The following is a 25,004-nucleotide window of genomic DNA, read 5'->3' on the forward strand; positions in this document are numbered from 1 at the left end:
TAACATCCTGAATCCAGCTACTTTATTATCAGACTCAATAATTGCAGAAGCCAAGGGAGAGGTCGAGCATGGCTGCATTGACCTGACAGAATTCAGTACTAAACCACGCCCAGATATCAAAGAAACACCCTTGCCTGTGGAAGATAACGAGATGTTTGTGGATGGCTCATGTATGAGACACGAACTTGTAGGCCTGAGTGCTGCTTATGCTGTAGTCACAGTAAAACGCATTGAAGAAGCATCCTGTTTATTTGGAGTAAAGTCTGCACAAGTAGCCGAATTGATTGCATTGACAAGAGCTTGCAAAATTGGGAAAAACAAAAGAATAACAGTATACACTGACAGTCAATACTGTTATGGGGTTGTGCATGACTTCGGCCAATTGTGGCTACAGAGGGAGTTTCTGACTTCTTCAGGTACTCCCATCAGAAATGGAAAAGTTGTACAAGAATTACTGGAGGCAATCCAGTTACCAAAAGAATTGGCAGTGGTCAAATGTGCTGCTCATAAATCTGGCACTGATCATGTGACAGTAGGAAATCGATTTGCTGATGAAGTGGCCCAACATTTGGCCAAACATCGAATGTCTGTTAACATCAAATTGGGGGGATGTGGAAACAGCTGCCAACTTATGGTGTTTGAGGATGTGCCTACCTGGGAAGAATTGAAAGATTGGCAGCATGCTGTGCCACCAAAGGAAAAGGAAAAGGAAAAATGGAGGAAACTTGGTTGTCGACAGAGAAGTGAGGATGGTGTAATTGTGGGCCCAAATGGTATGCCTGTGTTACCTAGACATCTGCTTGCTTCAATGGCCCGGCTGATACATGGAGATTCACACGTTGGTAGGGATGCCATGGTTCTGGTTTTCCAACAGACATGGTACAACCCGAAGTTCAGGAAGGTAGCAGAGTCACTCTGCCAGAGGTGCTTGATATGTCAGCTGTTCAACGCTGGGAAGAGAACAGTGGTCGAATTGGGAAAAATTGGGAAGTCAGGCGGTCCCTTTGTAAGATTACAGATAGACTTCATTCAGTTGCCCCTTTGTCAGGGAATGAGATACGTCCTTGTCATTGTCTGCCTGTTTTCAAAATGGGTGGAAGCTTACCCAGCCAAAAAGAATGACACACCGACTGTAGCCAAGCTATTACTATGAGAGTTGATACCTATGTACGGGGTTCCAGTCACAATTGAATCAGATAGAGGTGGGCATTTCCAGAATGAAGTAATTGATCAGCTTTGTAAAGCATTCAAGATTACACAAAAGCTGCACTGTGCATATCGTCCAGAGGCTTCTGGAGTGGTGGAACAGATAAATGGCACTATAAAATCAAGACTAGGAAAGATGTGTGAATCTACTGGCATGAACTGGATAGATGCTTTGCCTCTTGTTCAGATGGGAATCAGAAGTATTCCAGAATGAAAAACGGGCCTGAGCCCCCATGAAATCCTGATGGGAAGAGTGATGAGACAAGCATGGGTACCAGGACATAAACTGATAAGCATTTCTGATGATTTGGTACTTGAGTACTGCAAGCAACTGGGTGACCAAGTGCGTTCTATCTCTCGCCAGATTGGGGAAGACGCCGTCGCCAGTCCAACAACTCCAATCCATAAATTGGTTCCAGGCGATTGGGTTGTACTAAAGAAGCATACTCGTACAGATTGCCTTTCACCAAGGTGGGGACAACAACGCCAAGTGATACTGGTGACCACGACAGCGGTGAAGTGTGCCGGCGTTCCAAAGTGGATCCATGCCAGCCATACCAAGAAGGTGGTCAGAGACGAGAAAACTGACGCTGAAGGTTGTCCAGCTGAGGGGTCTCCAGATGATGGTCCTGAAGTAGCTGATGACGAACAACCGAGCACCAGTCAAGATGAGTGGATACCCATAATCGACCTGATTGATGACCCAATCAGAACAAGAAGTCAAACTTACGCAGATAGAGAGTGGAATAGAGAGGAAGAGACAGGAACAGGAGAAGACAATCAGATTATCGAAATCCATGTCAAATCTGAAGGTGAAGAAGATCAGACAGGGACAGAGCAAGTGATCGACACACCTCCACAAACTCCTGAGATTGAAAAGGGACAGGTAGACATTAGGGCAAAGGTTCAAGCGGAAGAAAATCAAAGGGTCGAAGTGCTTGAACAGGACCAGATAGAATTAGAAGAACGTGTTCAGGATACAGAAATTAGAACGCCCAAAAGCCAAATCCAATATACACCTGAACAAGGCCAGCTTAGTAACCAGGCAGAAGAAATAGATACAAGACCTGGGACTAGTCAGATAGGAAGGGAAGAAGCAGAAGTATAAGTGCCACAAACAAACGAAAATAAAAGAGCATTAGAAGAAAACCAAACCACAGTGCCAACTAAAAGACTTAAGAAAAAGAAAAATATCGAACCAAGATATATTAAGAGACTGAGACTGAGACTAAAAACAGTAGAAGAAAAACTTGCAGAAAGAAGGAAAAGTTCTCGTATAGCAGAGCAAGTTGGAGAAAGCTCCAAAAGAAGAAGTGATCGAATAAAAAGACTGAACGAAAAATACCAGGATCCTGAATGGACTTATTTGATATTGGAGGAATTTGAGGATCTTGATATAACTGACGAAAGTGACGAAGAACAGATTGCTGATCAGTCTGCTGAAGAAGACGAACCAACCTGAAGTTGCTCAGTGTAAGCTACCTGTGCATAGTTACAAAGAGGGGTTGAGAACTTCTTCTAAGCGAAAATGTCTGATTCAAATGTGAATGGAAGGCCTAGACGCAATTGTTGCAAAACATGCTGCAAAGTATGTATATGTAGTATAGCTATAGTGTTAATAATTTGGATAGGACTAACAGTTTTTATTCCTTTTATGATGAGCAAAAATACTAATATTGACCCTACACAGACGGTGACAAAAGACACTGAAGAACTGACAACACGTAGTGTAGAAAGATGTGAGAAAGCACTTAGGATCAGACAAACAAAATCAGACTTAGAAGCATCAGGTGAGGAAGGACTACATTATCACGGAATAAAGAACAGGACTCATTTAAATGTTTTCGCAAATCTCTTAGTGCATTACGTAGAGACCATGGAGATAGAAGATTGTTATGTGTGCATGAAGCTACCTACTTCTGTAGCCGAGGGAGTGACTTACCATCACCTACCCCTGACATATGGAATTTCCTGTAGCGTTTTAGCTAGCTTGTTTTACAAAAGAGGACCATTACAGTACTATTACTCTAACTCAGACGTGATATTTTCTGAACTTCCTATACGTGGAAATCTGAACCCTGTACATACTAAAAGTGACGTTACACATTATATGGGAGAATACTTTCTGACTATAGGTACCATGGATTTAGGTGAAGCACATAGAGATAACTTGACCTGTTCATTACATGAACAAGAAAACATGTTTTTAGACATGGCAGAGAAAAGAAGAGAAAGTTTCCAAAGAAAGGCAAATGATAAAAAGCAGAGAACTCATAAATAGGCTGAAAACATGGAAAGCACCTCGAATGGTGGGGCTGGTCCTGCTTTGTTACTGGATTTCGAAAGAAAGGGGAAACTGTGTCTTCACCGCGAAAGGACAAGTTATTATAATAACATTTTCATTGGTTCCAGTCAATGTGAACACAATTACAAAGTAATTGGAGGTTGGGGTTTCAAAAATGGGTTAGAACCTGTGTTTCCCGGAATTTATTATATGTGGAAACAAGGCTTATTTCAAATTGCCGGATCACTGGTATGGAAGCAGCTACTTTGGCATAGTCTTCCCGAAAATATACCATGTGAATGAAATTGCTGGAAGCAGTGAAAACACTAATGGCTTAGTGCGTAGTAAAAGAGAAAGTGTAGGTGAAATAATGGGTAGTATTTTTAGTGCACTGATACCTGGAGTGGGAGTGGTTCTGAACACACACAGAATTTGCAAATTGTCCACAATAGTGGATGTGTTGTCTACTGACACAGCTCATGGATTTCTGTTGGTCAATACCGAAATGGTTGCGATCAGATCTATGGTTTTACAGAACAGACTTGCTCTTGACACCTTATTAGCAAAAGAGGGCGGAGTCTGCCGGATGTTGAAGGCGCAACATTGTTGCACTTACATACCGGACAAAAGCGTGCAAATCAAGCAATATGTGAAAAACATTACCAATTTGGAAAAAGAACTCAAACCACTGGAGGTTGATAGTGCCTGGAAGAGACTTACTGATGGTCTCTCCGCTGTAGGTCATTGGTTTTCTAATTTAGGTAAAGGATTTTTGTTAAAGGTACTGATGCCAATTGGAGTAATAGGTTTCATCATATTCCTCATATGTGTCTGTTGCAAATGTCGCCAGCACACAAAGAAGTACACTGTGAATAGGAGAGGTATGAAACGGAGTGTGGATGAGCTTGAATTGGAGGAACTGAATAATCAGATTTACAAAAGGGTGAAAAATTCTCACCCTAACAAAGATGTGAAGGAGAAATTGAATCGAATGTTGGAAGAGATTGAAATGCACAAAGTATGAAAAAGTTGGCATCTGATTCTATTATGTTTGTGAAGATAGTAAATATCATCAAAGAGGGGATTGATGAAGCAAGATTTCGCATATTACGCGACTTGCTGGAATTCAAGAACCTCGAATAACATATAATCATGTAATTCAACCTGTTCATCTTACTAATTTCCCTTTAATTTACATTTTGGGTGTCCTTGTGACGCTTGCCTATGTGTCTACTAATTCAATAACCCTTGTGACTAAAAATGGCGCTGCGTGGCGGGTTTCTTTCTGCGCATGCGTTAGTCACACTCACGTGACGTGACATACTTGCAGTTTTGGAGGGAATCTTTGCGCCTGCGCACTTGCTTTTAAAATGGCCGTCTGTGTACTCACATGGTGAAGCTTGCGCTGATGTTTTCGTGTTATTGTCTGTTGCACTAAACCGTAATACCATAGTATATTTTTCAAGTAAGAGGTATAGAGTAACTATTCATGGTATACAGTGAATTCATTTATTTCTATGTTTTAATTTATTTTCGCTTTCCTTTCATGTACCGCGATATTGGGGGTCTGAGGGATATGCGAGCCATCTTGAAAGTCTCTACTGTGCATGTCACCCTGGCAGAGAAAAGGCAACCTTGAGCAGTGGAACTCAGCCAGCTGGCAGCCACAGTCAAGATGCTCCTGAGAACGTGACCTGCGACCCAGCAGGATGGAGCTGAACTGTACCGCAATTGTTACATTTGTAATTTTTCCATTGTATTCTGTAGAATATCTCATGAGAACCCCAAAATCACTAGGCGGTCCTAGAGTATGCAAATTTAGGCTTGTAGAATTCGAATATGATTGGTGTGTTGACCTATCCTACTTGGGGACCAATCGAAATTGGGGATTCTGACACTTGCAACATTTGGGGGGTGGTACACTGACCCGAAAACAGTATAACTAGCCTAGGTTTAGCTAGAGAAATTGTCCGACTTGTCTGAATAGCTGACCTGTCACTGACCCAACGCACTCAATAGGTGACTGATACATAGGGTTGCGGAGCACTCTGTCTGAAATATACCATAGACTCAAGAGGTTTTACTAAACCTTAAGTGCTGGCGGAGCACTTTGCTGGGGAATTCGCTAACCCAATCGGGGTTCTGACTGATAGCTGCAGAGAGGGTGGAGCGCAGGCGTTGCTTCCGAACTGCGGGTGCTGGTCGTTCCTTGGTGGTCCTGTCCTGATCCTAATCTGGTTTTCCTGTCCTGTCCTGGGGTGTCCATTCTGCACCTGCTGTCCCATTGATAACTGTCCTTCCTTGGGGTATTTCCTGTCCTTGACTGATCCGTGGCCAGGGTTGGTCTTCACACCATTCTAGGTAAATATATAGTGCTGAAACTCTATACTGCACCTTCTATTTTTCTGTCTTTGCTTCAATAAAGACATACTTTTGCATACGTTAATTTTCCATGCTTTTCGCAATCTACTATATGAAAAGACATACATTTATTTTTCATAGCATGTTCCTATGTTTCCCCACCTTTAGAGCATATTCTCTCCATACTGTTTATAAATTATAGATCTGGTTTCTAATTTTCTCCTGTAAGCTGATTGAAGTAAATTTGTTAGAACTATAGCGTGTTCCTATTTTACCCTCCCTATAGATGTATAGGATTTCCAATTTCTCACCAAATCTTTTAAGTATTTCTCGGTAGTGAAATTCTAGTACGTGCATAAAATTGCCCATTTATAGTTATACTTTCTTAAAGTTCCATTTCCTGAAATTTGTCTAGTATTTCTCATGTCCTCATCTTTCTATAGATTCATAAATGGTTGCCCTGATTTACTTTCTCTATGGCTATGTGCTGTTCGTTATCTTGATTATTGATTGCCTATTGGTTGTAAACTGTATGCTTTCCGAATCTGAATTCTAGATAAACCTTTAAACCTTCCAGTAGTCTGTGGTCATTTAATACAGAAAAATATAAAAGTTGGTATTTGGTTGCCTGCTTTTATTTCCAGCTAGCTCCCTGATCCATTGTGGTCATAGGTACCCGTAACGGTGGATTGGTAAGTCAGGTACAGCAAGAATAAATAGGAAGGAATCAGGGTTACTGATAGTAGAGTGTAAGGTCACCCGATTAGTGTATATGATAAATTGAAACAATATATGGGCCTGGTACGTGTATGGTGAAATTATTTGGCCGGGTGACCCGGGCTCTCTATCAGCTGGACTGAAACTGCCTTGCTTTGACAAGCTGAAGCGTTTGGTCCTTGTATGTTTTCTAGACCGCAATCCAGTATGACATAATTTAACATAACCAGTAACTTGTTCAGCTGAACTTGCAGAGATAAACCAATGCGACATATATATCAGGTTTTTAAAAAAATGCTGCGTTAAGGTAAGGAACACAGCAGCGTCTTGTCATTTACTTATTCACATACAAGAAATCACATACCTGCAGCATTCTAATTAACTCTCTCTTTTCTCCACTCCTCTATTTTTTCAATTATCAAGACTTTGGGTTTGATTAAAAGTCCAAAGGGTCACCCGACTTGTTAGAGATCCCTGCTGGCCCTGTGGCGCTCTATGTCCCTTCAGCAGCCATGGTGGCTCCTCTGAAGGCACTGCATGGGTGGTGAGCGGCTGCCATGTTTCAGGCGCCCATTCACCAACTTGTGTGTTTTTCAAAAACAAGCTTCCAAAGCTGCAGTTTGATTTTGAAAACCAATAACTAATCACCCTCACACCCTTGGAACTTTCTCCCTGAATAACTTTATCCCAGGAAGTGGGGTTTATTCAAAAAAGATTCTCATCACGACTGCCAGGTATTCCCTTGTGGTCCAGAATAAGAGAAAAATACATCAGACTGCGTGATCTAAAAAGGAAGGGCCGTCCGATGTATTTACACCGACGGCACCCAAGAAAGGCTGGACACATGACAATCCACCTGACGTGCACTAGATCAGGCAGACCATTAGTTTGTTGGACATCGCTAACCATAAGGATGTGGGGTGAGTGTTATTAGGGCCGAAGCCTTGCTGATTATATGTAGAATAACAGGTCTGGGAGGTCACTACTGACTAGAGCAGGTTAGCAGCTGCAAAGGCCATGGGCATTGATCCTATTGAGGATAATATGTGACGGGCCACTGGTGAATGGAGCTGGCTAGCAACAACGCTAGCCTCTGGTATTCATTACAGGCAGGGTAACAATGCATGTCAATATTGACTGGAACTGGTTGGCAGTAGAGTTGACCTCTAGTTTTGAATATTAGCAGGATTTAAGGTACAGGGGTCACCACTGACTGGAGTTACTTAGCAGGATAATAGGTCTCAGGGGGCCAATACTGACTGAAGCTGGTTAGTATGATCACTAGTCCCAATGTGCTACTAATGACTCACGTTGGCTAGAATGATAACGGGTCCAAGGGGCCACTACTGACTGGAGCCGGCTAAAAGAATAACAGGCCCATAGATGGTGGGGTGCGAGTGGCACCAGTGACCGGAGTTGGCTAGAAGCATTGACAACCTTTGGTATTGATTAAATGCAGGATTCCAGGTCACAGGAGGCACTGCTGAATACAGCTGGCTAGCAGCAGTGGTGACCTCTAGGAAGAAGGAATTGAGAAAGCATAACTGGATATACTGGTTTCTTTAATACCGATAATTGGTTACACATGAATGCCACAACCTGCATTGATATATTACATTACCAAATTACAATATTCTTATATTAATTTGATGTGTCTGTTCGCCTTAATATGCCTGCAAAGTTACATGATTCTATTAGGGCCCAGAACCATTTTCTTTAGTGATGTCCATCTGCACACTTTCCTGCATCTTGTAGTAAATTGAACATTGACAAACAGAAGTGTTATTTCCAGAAACAGTGAATTCTGCAGCTTTTCTGTGTATCTTTGATCTGCACCTCACGGACTCCTCACATTCCTCTCGAGAGAAGATCCTGCCTCCTACTCATTAGTGTTGTTACAGTAACTGCTTCTATCACGTGTTCATGTTTCATTGACTTGTATTAGGAGAAAAGTGTATAAAAATACATTGTGTAGCATTAGCATTATATACTCCAACTTGCTTTAGGGTGGATGCACTCGTCCATTGCAAAGACAATTGTCACTTGTTAGTTTGCTTGGCCTTTTGCTATTTTTGAATTAAATGTATGATAGATGTGTTGGCCTCCCGGTGTGAGATGACAAGGAAAATGGCAGTCCAGTATACACTTTCTTCTTATAAATCAACTAACAGTATACTGTTCTGGAGATTCAGTCCCACAGACATTATCTCTACCTGAACGCAGACACCCTAGGAAGCATGTGCTTTTCAAACCAGTTGCCCTCTGATGCGGCGTCCTCGCTATTGGATAAGTCAATATGCCCTGAATTTTAGGAGGGTTACCGTATCTAGTGTACCCTGTTAGGCAGTGCTCACCTGTGGTAGTAAGATGTTAATAGGCACCTTATAACCTATGCACGGTGCAGGGCTTTGAGTTACAGAGCTCCTCACGCTGTGGAGAAGATTAGGTCACATTTACCCATTTTCCCATATTTGGTCCTGATGAAATGCCAACAGATTGCTCCATGACTACACAAAGCATGAAAAACGTTGACCTGAAGTATAGACCCCAGCTTACCAGCAGGTCCACAGGTGATCGACACTTTCACACAGTGATAGGGGCCATTAGTTCCTCAATTTCTCTGCCACTGTTTTTAATCTCAACATGGACCAGGAAGATAACATTAACTATATTGTGGCAACTGGTCGATGGTTGATCTTATATTCAGACTTCACCAATCTCACATCTTATGACACAACATCCTCTGTCCTACTATGCTCACCCGGCGTACTTATTAAAAGATCTCCGACAAAGTGGCCTCTTGTGGTGCCCGCCAGGCATTGTAGCGCCGGCCTGGTGAGGAGTATAGCCCAATGATGAAGCATGTCACCTTCAGGTGAGTGAACGCAACTTGTCTTAAAAGCACATGCTTCCTAGGGTGTCTGCGTTCAGTTACAGATAATGTCTCTGGGACTGAACCTGCGGAACAGTATACTGTGATTTGACTGTTTTATTTTAACAAATGTACATAGCAGATATTGGCGCTTGCTTGTTTCACAAAAATGATCAGATATCTGCCTCGGAGCGCACTTCCTACAGACGAGTACAGGGTTATCATGTTGCTGCTACAAGCTCCTTACCTGTGTGAGTTATCGGGAACGATGCAGGAGGCAGACCCAAACCATCCACATGTGGAGATCAATGACAAATACTGAAGAATTAACAGAGCTTCCAAGCTGGTGACCATTACTTAATTGACCTTCAAAATAAAAGACACGTTTTTAGTATTCTGGTGACTCATGACCATAAAAAACAAATGTTATAAATTCAATATTGTGTCAAATACTTATAAAATGAAACTGGATATGCTGAATCGGATGTTGCGCCAGGTCATGTGTGACACCCTCCACCACTATTGCTTATTGGACTTGTCGTTTTGTTTTTCTCATTAAAAGGATGGGCTCTAAAGTCCCAGTGTTCTAAGCGATGTTGGTCAAAATCAGAGGCCTGACGGAGGATGAAGCATGACACTGCTCTGCTTAGCAGTGAGATGACGGACAGTTCCCCAGCCCTTCCATTCTTTGACAGACAGAGGCTCGTCTGCCGTTCATATTTTTTTGCAACGACAAAGAAACTTTTATTGCAGCTTCTGTCAACTGAAGAGATAAAACGCCTAGGCATGTTTCATTAACTACATGAAAAATCAAGAACATGAGTTTCTGGAAAACCATCAAGCAACCAATCGGAATCAGCCGCCCTTCACACCCAGGAAATCCTACTCTATGGCAGGGTGCTGCCTGCCACTATATATTGCAGGTTACTTCCAACATAATCTGATTTATACATACATAGTCCAGGGTACTGCCAGCTATCGGGTCTGCACACAGCAGTCTGGAGCCACTCAGGAAGGAGGTAAGCTCTTCATTTCATCTTAAGCCCTTAGGTTACATTCACAGCCTGATGGGTCCGGAGAACTTTATCCGCGCTTTAACTGCGCCGAGCAGATAGACGTAGCACATCATAGTCTGTGTTGTGTGCTGGGTGATGCCTGGCATCTTATTATCGTTGGCGGATGGATGAATCTCTGATAAGAGCTACTACAAGGAGAGCAGAGAAACAGGACCACAGATCGCCACAGAGCGACAACTGCCCAGAAGCTGAAGAAAGAACTCTGGAACAGCAAACCTCCTCCACCCTGGAGATTCTCCTGGGTAAGCAAATGATGGTAATGAAATGCAAACTGCAGCATTAAGGTCACACACTACAACATCCTTCCCTTTAAAACGAAGATAATAGCCTACAATAAAAAAACTAACCAAAAAGCAACACAATTAGAAAATGCATTTCCAAATGCTGTAAAAGAGAAAAAGTTAATACAAATTAATAATATTAAACTTTGTTGGTACCTTAGTAATGTGCTTACTTCTTGGCTTCGCTCCATCTGCAGCAATAACGGTCTGAAAGGAGAAATTACTGCTGTGAGTCTCAGAGTCTTCAGCATTACTGGTCTCAGTCACGAAGACTGCGGTGTCGGAAGATAACTTTCTCTTATTTGGCTTTATAGTTCCACCAGTCACGCCATCGCTTTTAGCAGACACGCTACTGTCAGCAGCATCATAACTTCAGGCAGATCAGCAAAGCGGATATCACAACTCACATTGGGTGAACAGACTCGTCTCTGCAACATACATCAACTCTGTTCTCAAATTTGCTTGGGGCTGTCAAAATGCTGCCATATATTCGCCACACTTTCCTGACTACCTTGTTTTAAAAAGTTATGACATTCAAGCGTAATTCTTGGTTCGTCTGCAGCAAACTGAAGTTTTTTAGAGATTCTATTGCCACACAATACTCGTCCCATATTTCAATCTGTCCACATGGTGCTTCAACCCTGGTAGGTTATCAACTGCCTGTTTTGCAGATAATGTTAGATAGTTTCTGTAAGAAACTGAATTATTATTTGCGGTAGATGTGGAACAATCACAACCGTTGTCAGCGTGAACTTTCAAAGCCATTCAATTAACCTAGGATCAACCCCCTGGTACCTAATCACCGAACAGGCAGGCTTAACTTAAGGTAATATGAAAAATATGTATGCAGAAACCAAAAAAGTAAAAGTCAAAATGCAAAACAAAAAAAAACAAAAAAAGAAATAGAAAAATAAAGTAAAGTGTATTGAACAACATGACACTAAAATGACAAAATCCAATAAGGGGAATGAGATATAAACTGTAACTCTGTAAGAATCACAAGGTGCCAATGGGTGAGAGGCCTGGGCATGGATTAGTCTCTCTGGAGCGGACTGCCAAGTCAGAGGAAACCGGAGGCCACGGCCTGCAAGCACATAATGCAGGAATTAGCCGCAGTGGTACTAGAAGACATCTAGTGCTCCCGGCTCCGATAGGGCTGCTGGCCTACAGGGGGATTCACAGCAGGTTTGGGCGCAAATTGCTTAGAGTATTGAGAACAAGCAGCAGATGCCCAGCAGGGCAATAGCAGACGGTCGAAGACAGCATGGCCCGGGCGAGACTGAAAGGGAGTGACACCTAGGGCCCTCACCATCAAGCAACAGCGTAGTGGAGCTCAGCGGGAAGACAATCCGGTGACTGCCACCCACTGGGGCTGGGACCCCCACGACAAGGCATGCCGGTCTGGTGATGTGGTAAGAGATATAGCAGCCATGTCCTCAGCGAGAAGCAAGAAGGATCAGAATCTAAAAAAGATGCTGACCAAGCTCCCGATGACAGCAGCGGAGAAGGGATGCTCTCCCCAACGACACAAATCAACCAAGATGTGGACACCTCTGAAGCCCCAGTTACCCACGCCTTTTTAGAGTCTCTATTCGGTGCATTACAAGGCGACTTGCAGACGCTGAAAAGGGAAATAGCGGGGAGATGAAGGAGATAACCGATGGAGGCCACACGTTCCCAAACGGCATCAACGTCCCGCCTTTTGATAAGGCGGGACGTCGATACCGTTGGGGATCGTATGGCCTCCATCGAGGATCAGGAGCAAGCCCAGGAAAAGGAGGTGGAGCATCTACAGCAAGAGATAGTCTGGCTCAAGGCTCAACAGATCGATCTCCAGACACACAGAGAAGACCTGGAGAATCGGTCTCGGCAAAACAACATCCGTGTTAAGGGAGTTCCACCTAAAGAAAAAGGGCCAGACATCACACAATACCTGCAGGGTCTCTTCAGGAGCATACTGGGCGCCCCACCGGATATTTTGGCTTACATTTCAGACTTTCAACTAAATGAGTGTATGCTACGTGCTGCCAGGGACAAGCAACCACTAAGATATCAGGACCACTCCATAGCTTTGCACCATGACCTGGCTCTTATACCCCTTCAAAAGTGTAGAGAGTTCCGAGTGGCAACTCTGCGTCTTCGAAATCAAGGAATACCGTATTCTTTGGGTCACCCTTTCTGGCTGATTTTCATATGGCAGGGCAAACTCCTCCAGCTCAGATCCATGCAGGACACTTGCCAGGTGCTGGGCATCGAGAATCCAATCCAGGAGGAGACAGAGGGCCCACAGACCAAAACTCCTCGAGAAAGATGGCATAAGGTAGCACAGAGCGAGCAACGAGACCGAACCCCAAGACCATGGCACGAGAAATTCTGGCAGTGCTGGAGACATTGGCGAAAGAGACATTCCCCTATGATGACACCGTGAACGACTGAGGGACAGATAAGTGACATTTGCAAGGCTGGGTGGGCGGCGAACAAATCTGCTGGGAGCGTAGAGACACGGGGAGTGTAGAGACATGGGGAACAGGAAACACACGTTCCCAACTATTCCGACTTCCAAGGACGCGCACGCATGAAAGGCGGGCCCTGGACAATTTGAGGTTAATGGGTTTCTAAGTTGGAGTTAGGGAGGGGAGGGTGGAGAACTGGTATGCAGGTTAAAGACGTTGAAGAGAGGATCAAAGGGCAATGAAGGCCGGGCAGACGTTGGGGGCTCAGGGGGAAAAGGGATCACAGGGACCCAAATACAGGCCAAAGCTGGTGCACTCACTATGACACGCTTTTCCCAGCCCACACTGAAAATTCTCACTCTCAACGCGAGAGGTCTCAACAATCCCAATAAAAGGAGGTCCATCCTTTCCTACCGGGATAACATGGAGGCAGATGTGTGCCTCCTCCAGGAGACACAGCTCCTCTCCATAGATTGGCATAGAATGAGGTCACGACTCTTTCCCCAGCAGTTCTTTTCATCTACCCTGGATAAGAAGGCGGGTGGCTATTTTATTAGCCAAGCGTTTTAAGGGGACAGTGGGGGAAAAGGTGGCCGAAATCAAAGAGGTTGATGGGAGCAGGGCCATCGATAGCGTAGGTGTTGGTATGAGTATTTTAGATGCCGAAATTGTGTCGCAAACTGGCAGATACTGCTCCTGCAATCACCCTTCACCCGATATACGATCAATCCAGGGGCTGCGTCAATTGCCTATAGATAGAATCGGGTCCTCCCCCCAACCCCCTATACCAATAACCATTTCAAATACCAACCCCACCAGGGATGGTGCTAATAGGTTAAACAGGCCCAGGGGCTCGAATCAGAACAGGTTGCCTAGTACCTCGTGCATTAATGTTCCTGCCGCCCCAAGTATGAATGGATAATCAGGATGTCCTGAGTCTGCCGCCCGCTGCTTGCCCTATGTGTTGGTACTGGCAGGGGTACCCACTTTAAAGAGGGATCAGCATGAGTCATGGAGCCAGCTACGCATGAAATGTGCGGACTGGCTATCAAGGCATAGAAGCTTCCATGTATCCGAATTAAAGGATATTATTATGGCACGCAGAGTTGGGTGAGTCAGTGCATCTACAAAAAAATATCGACGGGGACAGTATTCTAATTAACTTTCGCAGACCTTCTTTGGTGAGACACCTACTAAGGGGTTGCAAATTCATAACACCTAATAGCACTAACATATGCACACTACCCCTTGGTTATTTCCTCAAACCAAGTCATGCTCCTTTCACCAACAATTTCTCTTGAATTACTACCTCTAATAGGTTCCAGACCTTGTCTGGATTAGAGACACAGGACTGACTATGAACTTTTGGGGAAAATACTGATCCTGCTATTAGGTTACCTCATGCCCTGCCAGTAACTGAGTGTACTATTCCCACAACCCACTTATCCCCCCTATGCAAACGAAGGCCTCAGCAAGTTCAGACATCCGTATCTTAAGCTGGACTGTTGCAAGGTTGTACTCTAAACTTCACCAGCCAGATTGGGTACAACTTATTAAAGACCAAGATATCCTGTTGTGTTAGGAAACATGGGCCACACAAGAATCGCATATTGAGGTGTTTGAATGCCATAATATCCTAGCAACAACCCCCAAGCAGGGGGGGGGACTTTATCAATCTGGGTCAATATTAAGACAGGGAGATGCATAAAAACTGTAAATACAGATAACAATAATTTTCTAGGCATATTATTTAATAGGGTAATTTCCTTTTGGATAATTTATTTTTATAACAATTATTTTCATTCTGTTCCAAATATGCATTTTAAATGTGATTAATTTTAATGCATCTATTGAAAAATCCAAAGACTCTTTTAAGTCGGTAGGAATCTGTCTGGGGGGGGCGATTTTAATGCTAAGCTAACTTACTCATGGTCAAGCGAATATTCACATAGCAGCAGACAAACATGCATTAGGGGTAGAGAGCTAATGAACCATTTGAACACCCTTAACTTAATTAATGTTATGGAAATTGATGCAACTACAAAAGATAATGCTCCCCCTGAACCGACATTCAGAGGGAGGGGCTGCTCATCTACAATTGATAATGTTTTTTATCCCCCCCCGCTTTAGAAGCAAGCTTGCTTAAAGCCGGAATTATGGCCACAATCTTTGGGGACCATAACCCAATATAAATAATGTTACGGATGTCTCCAGTTCCAACGCCTCAGACAGAATGTGGTGCTGGAGATCTATCACCATCCACAGATAACCGCAGACTGGTATGGCGAGGCATTAATAACGCAGACCGATTCAGTTCTATGGTTAGGGGAAACATGAATCTTAGTAACATCTGTTTAGAGGCCCTGTTCCACACCCAGTGGCTATCAGCGCCTTTACCGAATTCAGTGCAGCCATTAAATCCTTGCTGTCTAACCCCATTTGTACAGTACTGCGCGAACCTAGATGGTTCAATCAGGAGTGCTCAATTGTCAACAGGAAGCTCCGCAAGGCCCTATCTCAAAGCCCTAGGTGTAATGATTTGGTCAAGTCCTTAAGGTTGACATATGGGCAAGGCTATTAATAATAGGAAGAAACAATTATTAGGTGAGCACTGGGATGCGCTCATTAATGCTGCCAGCTTAAATAATGGGAATATATTTTGGACTACCATTAAAGAGTTAAGATCAATGGGACAACCGTTAACTCCCATCAGCTGCAACATAATGAGCGCTACCTGGGAAAGTCACTTTTCCACTATTTACCAAGAGCCTGCTTTTGAATCCGACCCTTTTATGAAAAGGGTGCCACCTGGTGTCTCATTATCAATAAACGAGGTTGAGGAAGCTAAGTGCGGGCAATACAACTCCAGGCCCTGATGGGTTGCCAATCGATCTTATTAAATATAAACCAGATTTGTTGGCCCCACTGTTGTTAAATATTTTTAATATTCTAACCAATGCCCCACTGCCTAAGACATGGTGTACTAGCACGATCGTTCCTATTTTTTTTAAAAAGGGCGATTGCACACAACCTTGTTGCTGTAGACCGAGCTCCCTCATAGATAACACCCTTAAAATTTTAGCAGAGTTTTATATACAAACATTTTAACCTGGACAGAGGACAATCAGATTTTAGAACAATGCCAACTAGGCTTCAGGGGTAAAGTTGGCACAAACGAGCAAAGTCCTAATCTTAATTTGATCATAGGGAAGTACACTATTGCACAGCACTCGCCACTTTACTTAGCTTTTATGGACCTGTCCTCAGCTTTTGATTTTGTCAATAGGTCCCGTCTATGGTCCATCCTTTTAGAATATGGACTGGATGAGGCCCTTGTTCATTTTTTGGCCTATCTCCATAGGGACCTGAAAGCGTGGGTCAGGATTGTTGGTGGGGGAGAGGTTTCCACTTACATCAGTGTAGACAGAGTGGTCACACAGGGGTGTGTTCTGGCCCCTTTTCTATTTATCATATATATAAACAATTTAGATAAATCACTGATCACACTAACTAATGATATTCCCAGAATTCAAGGCAAACCTCTCCCAGTGCTTTTATACACAGATGATGCGGTTTTAATTGGTCGCACACCAAATGCACTACGCACTTTAGTTCGAGGTTTCACAGATTTTATGTCCGGCTTAGATTTTTGCACAAATTTTAAGAAATCTTTTATAATGCCTTGTGGGCCAAGGAAATGTCCTTTAAATTTTATCTCTGTGGGTGACTAAAAATTAACTTGCACTGCTACTTTACCTTATCTGGGAATGGTCTTCGCTGCGAACAGCACCTGGTGTGAACACTTGGCATATTGTAAAAGTAAGTTCTTGAGGGATTTTAAATCAATCCTCAGTCTCCTCCGCCCTAAAAGATCGAGAACAATTTCAGCCTTTTTAAAGATTTTTAAGATCCAGAGTGTACCAATAGCTACCTATGAGGCAGAGGTATGGAGTGTTGCCAAATGGTCTTGCGTCTAATCAGAGGAAAATAGATTTTGTAGAAAACTCTTGGCGCTCCAATCTCCACCCCTCTGTACATATGTCAAGACGAACTGAAATTAGGATACATTGAAGACATCATAAGGGCCCGCCCCACACTATTTTGGCTAGCCATAATGAAGAATCCCGAGGCTTCTCTCACAAGGGACATAATAGATGCTAGTCTTCGCTGTGAGAAAGGGATGGATATTCCATGGCTTCCTGGGGTAGTCAAGAGTCTGGAAAGCGTTAACCTTGGTAGACTGTTTGCCAATTCAAACACAGATGGAACAATGGACAAAAAAGTTTTAAAGACAGCATTGTACGCACTTCATAGCGCGGAAAGACTAGAAAGGGAATTGAATAAACAAACTGTTGCAAAATGTATATCCATTGCGTACCCTGAGCATTGTCTTCCAAGTTATATTGCACCACCCATGTCCTAATGGGAGAGAGGCCTCCTATTCCGTTAAGAGCTGGGACAGTAAGATATTTGCTTTGTTTTCCCTATAGCTATAAAGCAAAACGTGACTCCCTGCCATGTCCATGTGATGGTCACAGCGGTCAAACACTTTTACACTTTTTATTCTTTAGTAGATACTATATGAAATATGCACTATGGTTGCTAATTCTGTATTTTAAAAAATTGTCACCTATTAATTTAACAGACGCTCTTGACTGCAAATTTAAATTGGACAATGTTGAATTGATCTTGAGCATTGGCACCTTTTTGAGATTAGCTACAGGTGCACGGAAATCTATGTGCGATCTATGAAGTCATTTATATTGTACTATTCACAATATGCACTTTACCTAGGTTTACTGTATTTTGCTACATTATGGATTGGATATTGCTATCTATTTCATTCAAAACATCTTTATTCGATTTGTGGAATCATAAAAGAAAAACAATGCAATATTTATAGATACATCATTTCCGTCCAATGCCATAATCCTTGAGAAAGTAAATTGCATATTTTTGGGTATCATTACATTTGTGCAAATACGCAATTCCAAGATAAGGTGCAGTTAGTAGAATCAGTGCAAATAACATGGCCATTAGGTTCTCGGTGCAATAGACAATTACAATAGTAAAGTACAGTGCATATGTATCATAGTTGTATTCCCAAAGGTACTTGTGCCCCTTATATGTTTATCACAGTAACAATTAAAAAAGGAAATAATAAGAACTACTACAAACCAAATACATTATAAAATATTAAATACTATATACAATAAAACGTTTCGGCGATTCAGTCCTGCAATACTCAATTAATGTTCTTTTATCCTCTATTGCAGAATCCTAGATAAAATTTCAAACCCTTCTTCATTCTTATATAGTTGATAGCCAATAAAAATGTAGAAACTCCAAATACAGTAAGCTGGGTGTTATCTGTTTTTAAAATGCGTAACATATCATTATATCTTCTGACACCCATATTCCTGCCCAACGGCACAATCCATTTTTGTCTAGCTCTCAGGTAAGTGGGGCAGAAGAACAAAACATGTGCTATATTTTCCTGCACTCCCAGCTGGCACATTTTACACGCACTATCTTCCCCCCCATTTCGGCAACTTTCCCATTTGGTTGTAAAGGACTTAACACGGAGGGTCCCATACCTGATTTTCAAGTACAATATTTTCGCCAATTGGGGTTCTATTTGGTCTAAAAATGCCTCAAAGCGGGGTGTTGGTTTAACCATCAGAATATTGTTTGTGAGTGAGCCAACTCCACAATTTTGTAAAACTTTGTGCACAGTGAAGTTCCAATAGACCCTTCTGAGTTCCCTTTTTGATTCTGCGGTCAACCTTTCTGGGTGGTGCCGGGACTCAGTAAGCCCCAAGGTCAAAATCCATCTACGTATATTAGCCAGCCATGGGAAAGTAACATGGGTATCTAGTGCGATAAGTTCACTTAGTGCCTGCCTGTAGATATGGAGTTCATCAGTGGCCCATAACCTAAACCAATATGACAAAGTCATCCACACAGCCCTATGCTCGATGCGTTTTAACCCCAGATCGTACATGTAGGGGATCAATGGTGTATTTTGGGGGAGGGGGACCATCGCTCTTAAAACCCTGTTTTCTCCCACGGTTAAGGTGGAGATTTGCTCTCCGCTCCACAGCTCTGAGCCATAGAGAGAAGCGGTTTGGGCCCTAGATTCATATACCTCTAATGCTGGGGTGATGGACTTGGTACTAGTTGCATGGAGCTTTTTCAAGATGGGCACTGAATTTTGCATTAAAATGGTCCCAGATTTTCTGACATGCGGGCACCATGAGAGCTTAGAATCTAGGGTCACCCCTAAGTAAACAAAAGTGTGAACCCTCTCTATCGCTACGTCATTCAGCATCATCTTTTTCTTAAAACTTTTGTGCGGCCTGATGGACATGTATTTTGTTTTTGATGGGTTTATTTCCAATCCTTTTTGTTTACAGTACACCACCAACTTATTCAGAAGATTTTGCAGTCCCATTGGGGTCTGTGAGAGGAGGATGGTATCATCCGCAAATGTCAGAGCACATACATGAGAGCCACCTAACTTTGGGGAATCGTGGTTTGTGTCCAATAGGAAATCCACCATATCATTAACATAGAGGAGAAACAGGGTAGGCGCCAGGACACAGCCCTGGCGGACACTCTCCTCACCGGTATCTCCTCTGTCAACTCCCCGCCCATACCCCAGCGCACGTTTGCAAAATTATCTTCATGTAATTTTATGAGTTGCACCAGTACGTTTTTTAGGACCCCTTGATTTAGCAGATTTATCCACAGCAGATCTCTTGGAATTGAATCGAAAGCGGCCTTTAGGTCAATAAAGGCCATATACAAGTTGCCGGATCTTATTTTAGTATACTTCCAGGCAATGGTTAGCAGCCTAAACACCTGATCTATGGTGCTGATTCTTTTTCTGAACCCTGCCTGGCATGGGGATAATATGTTGTTGTCAACTAGCCAGTTGTTTAGCCTGTTCAGTATCTGCTTTGAATAGACCTTTTGGGTAATGTCTATCAAGCTGATAGGTCTATAATTAGCGGGATCGTCCCTACTGCCCTTTTTAGGTTTCGCCTGGGGCACGGAGCTCCTAGCTCCGCCCCCAGGCGAAATCTTTTGTTTTGCAGTATGGGGGACTTGAATCCGCCCCTTCTTCCATTGGCTAGCTCCATAAATGGAGGCTAGCCATTGGAAGATGGATCTGTCCGTCAAGGCCGGACCAGATTCGTGGGCGTTCCCGAGATTTTTTCCCTCTCCACCCTTTTCGCATCGTCATCAAAGCCGTGGGCGGGGTTTATTTTTTTTTTTTGTCCGTTTCGTTTGGTCATTGTGCGGCCGATCTCTGCCAGAGGAAGTCCAGGTCCAGGTGAGTGCTGGCCGTTTCCGCCCCCCCTCCCGCTGTCCGTGTGCCCGTCCCCCCTCCCGCTCTCCGTGTGCCCGTCCCCCCTCCCGCTCTCCGTGTGCCTCCCCGCCCCCCCCTCCCGCTGTCCGTGTGCCCGTCCCCCCTCCCGCTCTCCGTGTGCCCGCCCCCCTCCCGCTCTCCGTGTGCCTCCCCGCCCCCTCCCGCTGTCCGTGTGCTCGTAGGTGCTTGAGCTTGTTTATTTTGCCTGAAACAGTGAATGCTCTGTCACTTGCTGAGATCTGTTTATTTGAAACATGTTTCCCGCCTCCCGAGCCGCAGCCGGTCCCGTTGCCGATGTAACACGGCCTCCGATCTCCCCGCCTCCCTCTCCCCTCCCACAGCAGATCCCCGCCTCCCTCGTCTCCGGCCGGGCTCCCGGCTGCTGCTCTTGTGCTAATCATTTTTAATGGATTTACAATTAGCAAAGCAGCAATTATTAGCAAAGCAAGTAGCAAAATATTTGTGTTAAATGAGTCTTCCGATCAGTATCTGCTTTAGTCTCGATTTTCCGCTATGTACCCAACATTCCACGGATTTGAAACTCGAACGTGTAATTAATAGTTCAATTTTAGGGCATCGTATGTGACGTGTATTTGTTTATATCTAACCTCTCATTTTGTTTCTGGCTTGTTTTGAACCAGGATGTCTCTTAGAAATAAACCCGGTTACTAGCTAGTCCCGTTGTCAATAATAACAGATACATAAGAGCTCATAAATATTGCACGTTGAGAAATGCACGTTTCCAAGATCCGAAAACCCGTGACGCACTGATGCACAGCTAGTAAATACACCAGAATGGCTGCTTACATCATCCACCATTTTATTCCCGAGTGCTCGCTGTCTGAGTGCAGTTATTCATTTGGGACCATGCTGCCGGTGCTACTCATGAAACACGGGTTTGCTGCTTTTGAGCAAACTATTCAGGTTCTTTCCCAGCACACCGGGTGATGTAGTCCGTGTTTTTTCCACACAATGTCTGCTATAAGAGACCTCTGGGTGATTATCAGGCCGTCAGGTCTTCTGTCCCAACAGAGTGTCGTGGAAACTCTCCAAAACCACGAAACGAGAAACCTAGAGCAACAGGCATTTCTTTTTCAGTGGGGTCTGTGTAAGCAGTTAGGTCTCTCGTTGTGGCTGGTGCTAGGTTTATACTGAGTATGCACTACTAAACCTATATTGCAAATGCGTACATAGTGGGCTTTATATGAGTCTGTTGTTGCCCACTGATAACTTTATTTTATGTTAACAGAGATTTGTATAGTGCTGTATAGCCTTTAGTATGGCCATGTAGCATTTTCAGGTTCGGGTAACTTCTCCCTCAGGTTTTGAGAATTCATCACACACTATAGTATGTTTTGTGTGTCAGCACCAACACTGGCAGTTTAGGCATGCTTTATGCTAAGTGTTTATATTTGATTATAGTGTGGGTAACCAGAGATCTTACTCAGTTTCAGGTATGTGCCACCTGAAGATTGATATGGGTATTACTCAGCTTGAGGTATCTGCAGGAGGAAACTGAGACTATGTTGTCTTGTTAAGGTCCACAGTATCCTTTTTAGTCTTGTTAGCTGTCAGGTGTTGGTGTAGGGTGTTATTCATTGTTTTCAAACAGTGTTTGATATATGTGCATTGTTCTGACTAATGTGTTGCGTTATCCAACTATGGAATGTCAGTGTGTGATACAAATACGTAGTGTTCCTTCCAGTGTGTTATGTTGCATTTTCCCAGTTATCTAATGTAGCTTCTAAGTACTATTTGAATCCACCCGACTCTGTACATCCAAGTGCATCCCCATGTAGGTTGCATGCATGGCTACTTCTGTTATTTATTATACTGCACGATGTTACTAGTGCATTGATCCCAAACTATATGGAATATGTGAGCTGTGTTGGTTGCATAGGCAGAGTAGTGTCTAATGTGTTGTCCGGTGTGCTTGTTGCTGAGAGGAGCAGAGTAATACCAACCATCATAGTATGTATGCACTATGTTGGATGTGGAATCAGTGTTCTGTCTAATGCTTTCTGATGGATACAGAGGTTTATTTGATGTGGCTTATGATGCAATGGAGTATTGGGGACCGAGCTACATAAACCTACATATTTTCAATTTCAGCCATATTGTACTAAATGTCTTTGCCCAGAACACAAATTTTGTAGTGCAGTGGCAACGCTGGGATTAGAAATACCACCCCCACCACGTTTCTCGGGTCAGGAATTTAGTTACCTTGACACCTGAACTGAGAGGAATATCAGACTTGCGGGGTCATGCCCAGGCTGCCAGATGTCTCACTATCATGGGGATACAAAAGATCCAGGACGTCCCTGTGTGTGTGTGTGTGTGGCTCTGGGTGTGTGTGTGTGTGTAGTAGTAATTGCTGTCTGCTGAGCTCGTTCGTAGGGTACAATAGGTCTCACAGTTGCGAAAGATTAAGCTAATGACAATGTAAATGACAATGACATTTATTTATCTGTATTCAAAACCAAATCATAAATACAAATTTTAACATTTACAATGCCAATAGCTCAAACTTTTCCAAAGGCGAAACCATTGCATTGTAAATGCTTGTTGTATATAGGGACGATCTCCGCGCCCTTCCATGATATAGGGATAGGCTGCCCTCTGCTAATTGCATTGCACAGTAAGTTGATAAACGGTGCCCATACCTCTGGGTCATGTCTTAAGAGGTCTCCCGGGATGTTATCTGGGCTGGCGCTTTGGACGGCTTAATGGCGGTTATAGCCTGCTTAGTATCTAAGATACTAAAATACAGTGGTTCAAACTCCTTGGACATTGTCAGCTCTTTAATTATGCATAAGTTCTCACTTGAAGGTGAACCCGGACATGCATATAAATGTGCAAAGTGTCTGAACCATGTTTTAGGATCTAGATGGTAGTCCTGGGCTGGCTTGCTCGACTTATTGCCGTTTGCAACAATCCGCAAAAAAAGTGATTGATCTCCTGCCCTTGCTGCGGCTAGCAAGCCTTCCCAACCAGAGCATACATGCCAACATTTCAGAAGAGCAAATAGGGAGATTTAAAAAAAAAATTCGGGAGAATGGGGCCTTGAATCGGGTTACTGTCATGTATGGGCTTTGGAAGTGGCTGCTGCAGGATCGGACATTTGAAACACAAATGCGCGTTTTTTTTTTTACCTTTCCGAAGCATGCAGCGCAATGGCAGGCAGAGAGAGGAGGATGCAAGTGTTGTGCACTGGCCTGGCAGGCTGCTGGCAGTGCATGCGCGCCCCCCCCCCTGTGTGACAGCCCCCCCGCCCCGCTGAAACAGCTTCCTGTTCATACACACAGATGCCCACCCCTACTTCACAGATCCTTAAAAGACCATTCCCTTGTTAATGGCGCTTTGTTTGTTTTTCACCCCTTCTAGAGCCCCTGCATGGTCACTCTGACTATCGCTGGAACAATTGGCACTTTACACAATACCAAGCCCTGTCAGCTGAAACTCCGAGGAATCGGGTTTTGGCTTGCAGGAATCGGGAGGCGGGAGACTAGCCCTGAAATCGGTAGTCTCACGCCTGAATCGGGAGTGTTGGCATGTCTGAACCAGAGTCCTCCCAATGTCTACGTTCTGGTACAGTCTGAGCTTGCTGTGCTTGAGATTGTGTTCCTTTTGCCTGCGTTGTTTTGATTCTATGGCCTGCTATTTTTATTTGTTCCATCCTGTAACAGTTCTCTCATGTAACGTAACTGGTTCTATTGGTTCTATTGTACGGTGCTCTGACACCTTCGGGTAAAGTCCGCGCTTTATAAGAATGCATTAAATAAATGACCTCACCTGGGGTTTCATGTGGGTGCTGTGCTCTCTGTTGTGGGTCGGGTTACAAGACCTGTGGATGAACAACTACGCATGCGCCAAGGACAGAAACTGCTTCCCACAGCGCGGGCTAATCGGGCATTGGATTGGTGCGCATGCGCGGAGGACAGAGACTGCCTCCCGCTTCGGAGCGAGGGTTAGAGGGCCCTGGATGAACAACTGCGCATGCGCGGAGGACAGACACTGCCTCCCGCTGCGGAACGAAGGTTAGAGGGCCTTGGAAGAACAACTGCGCATGCGCGGAGAATAGACGCCGATGTTACTACAATCCAACTCCAGAAGTCGGTGCAAGAAAGATTTCATTTAGTTCACAGTACGGAGCGCAGTAAAGGGCGACAGCTCAGAGCCAGCACAGGTGGGACTCAAAGAAGCACAAGAATTCCAGTGTCCGCGCGGGGACACAATGAATGAGATATAACTGCCTCCCGCCGCGGAGCGCGAGGCGCCTCGCGCCACAGCACAGGGTGAGAGGTATTTAAATGCAAAGCTCCTCGGTCCGCTCCTCTGGGGGAAATGTCTTTTCTCTGCGCATGCGCAGTAAGGCTGAG

At 43.9% G+C, this 25,004-nt stretch overlaps 1 protein-coding gene and 1 long non-coding RNA gene across 2 annotated transcripts in view; one reads left to right on the forward strand and one right to left on the reverse strand.

Annotated features, from left to right (window-relative positions):
- The window catches only part of LOC144806261 (uncharacterized), a 380,563-nt gene that overhangs the window by 194,522 nt on the left and 161,037 nt on the right, over window positions 1–25,004 (forward strand).
- On the reverse strand, window positions 9,686–24,477 carry LOC144806265 (uncharacterized). Its single transcript, XR_013605748.1, has 3 exons — window positions 24,418–24,477; window positions 10,954–11,004; window positions 9,686–9,806 (listed from the first exon to the last, which is right to left on the reverse strand). It is a non-coding gene; the product is annotated as an uncharacterized LOC144806265 (long non-coding RNA).

The sequence above is a fragment of the Lissotriton helveticus genome (assembly GCF_964261635.1).
Source record: "Lissotriton helveticus chromosome 1_1 unlocalized genomic scaffold, aLisHel1.1 SUPER_1_unloc_58, whole genome shotgun sequence".
Lineage (NCBI taxonomy): Eukaryota > Metazoa > Chordata > Amphibia > Caudata > Salamandridae > Lissotriton > Lissotriton helveticus.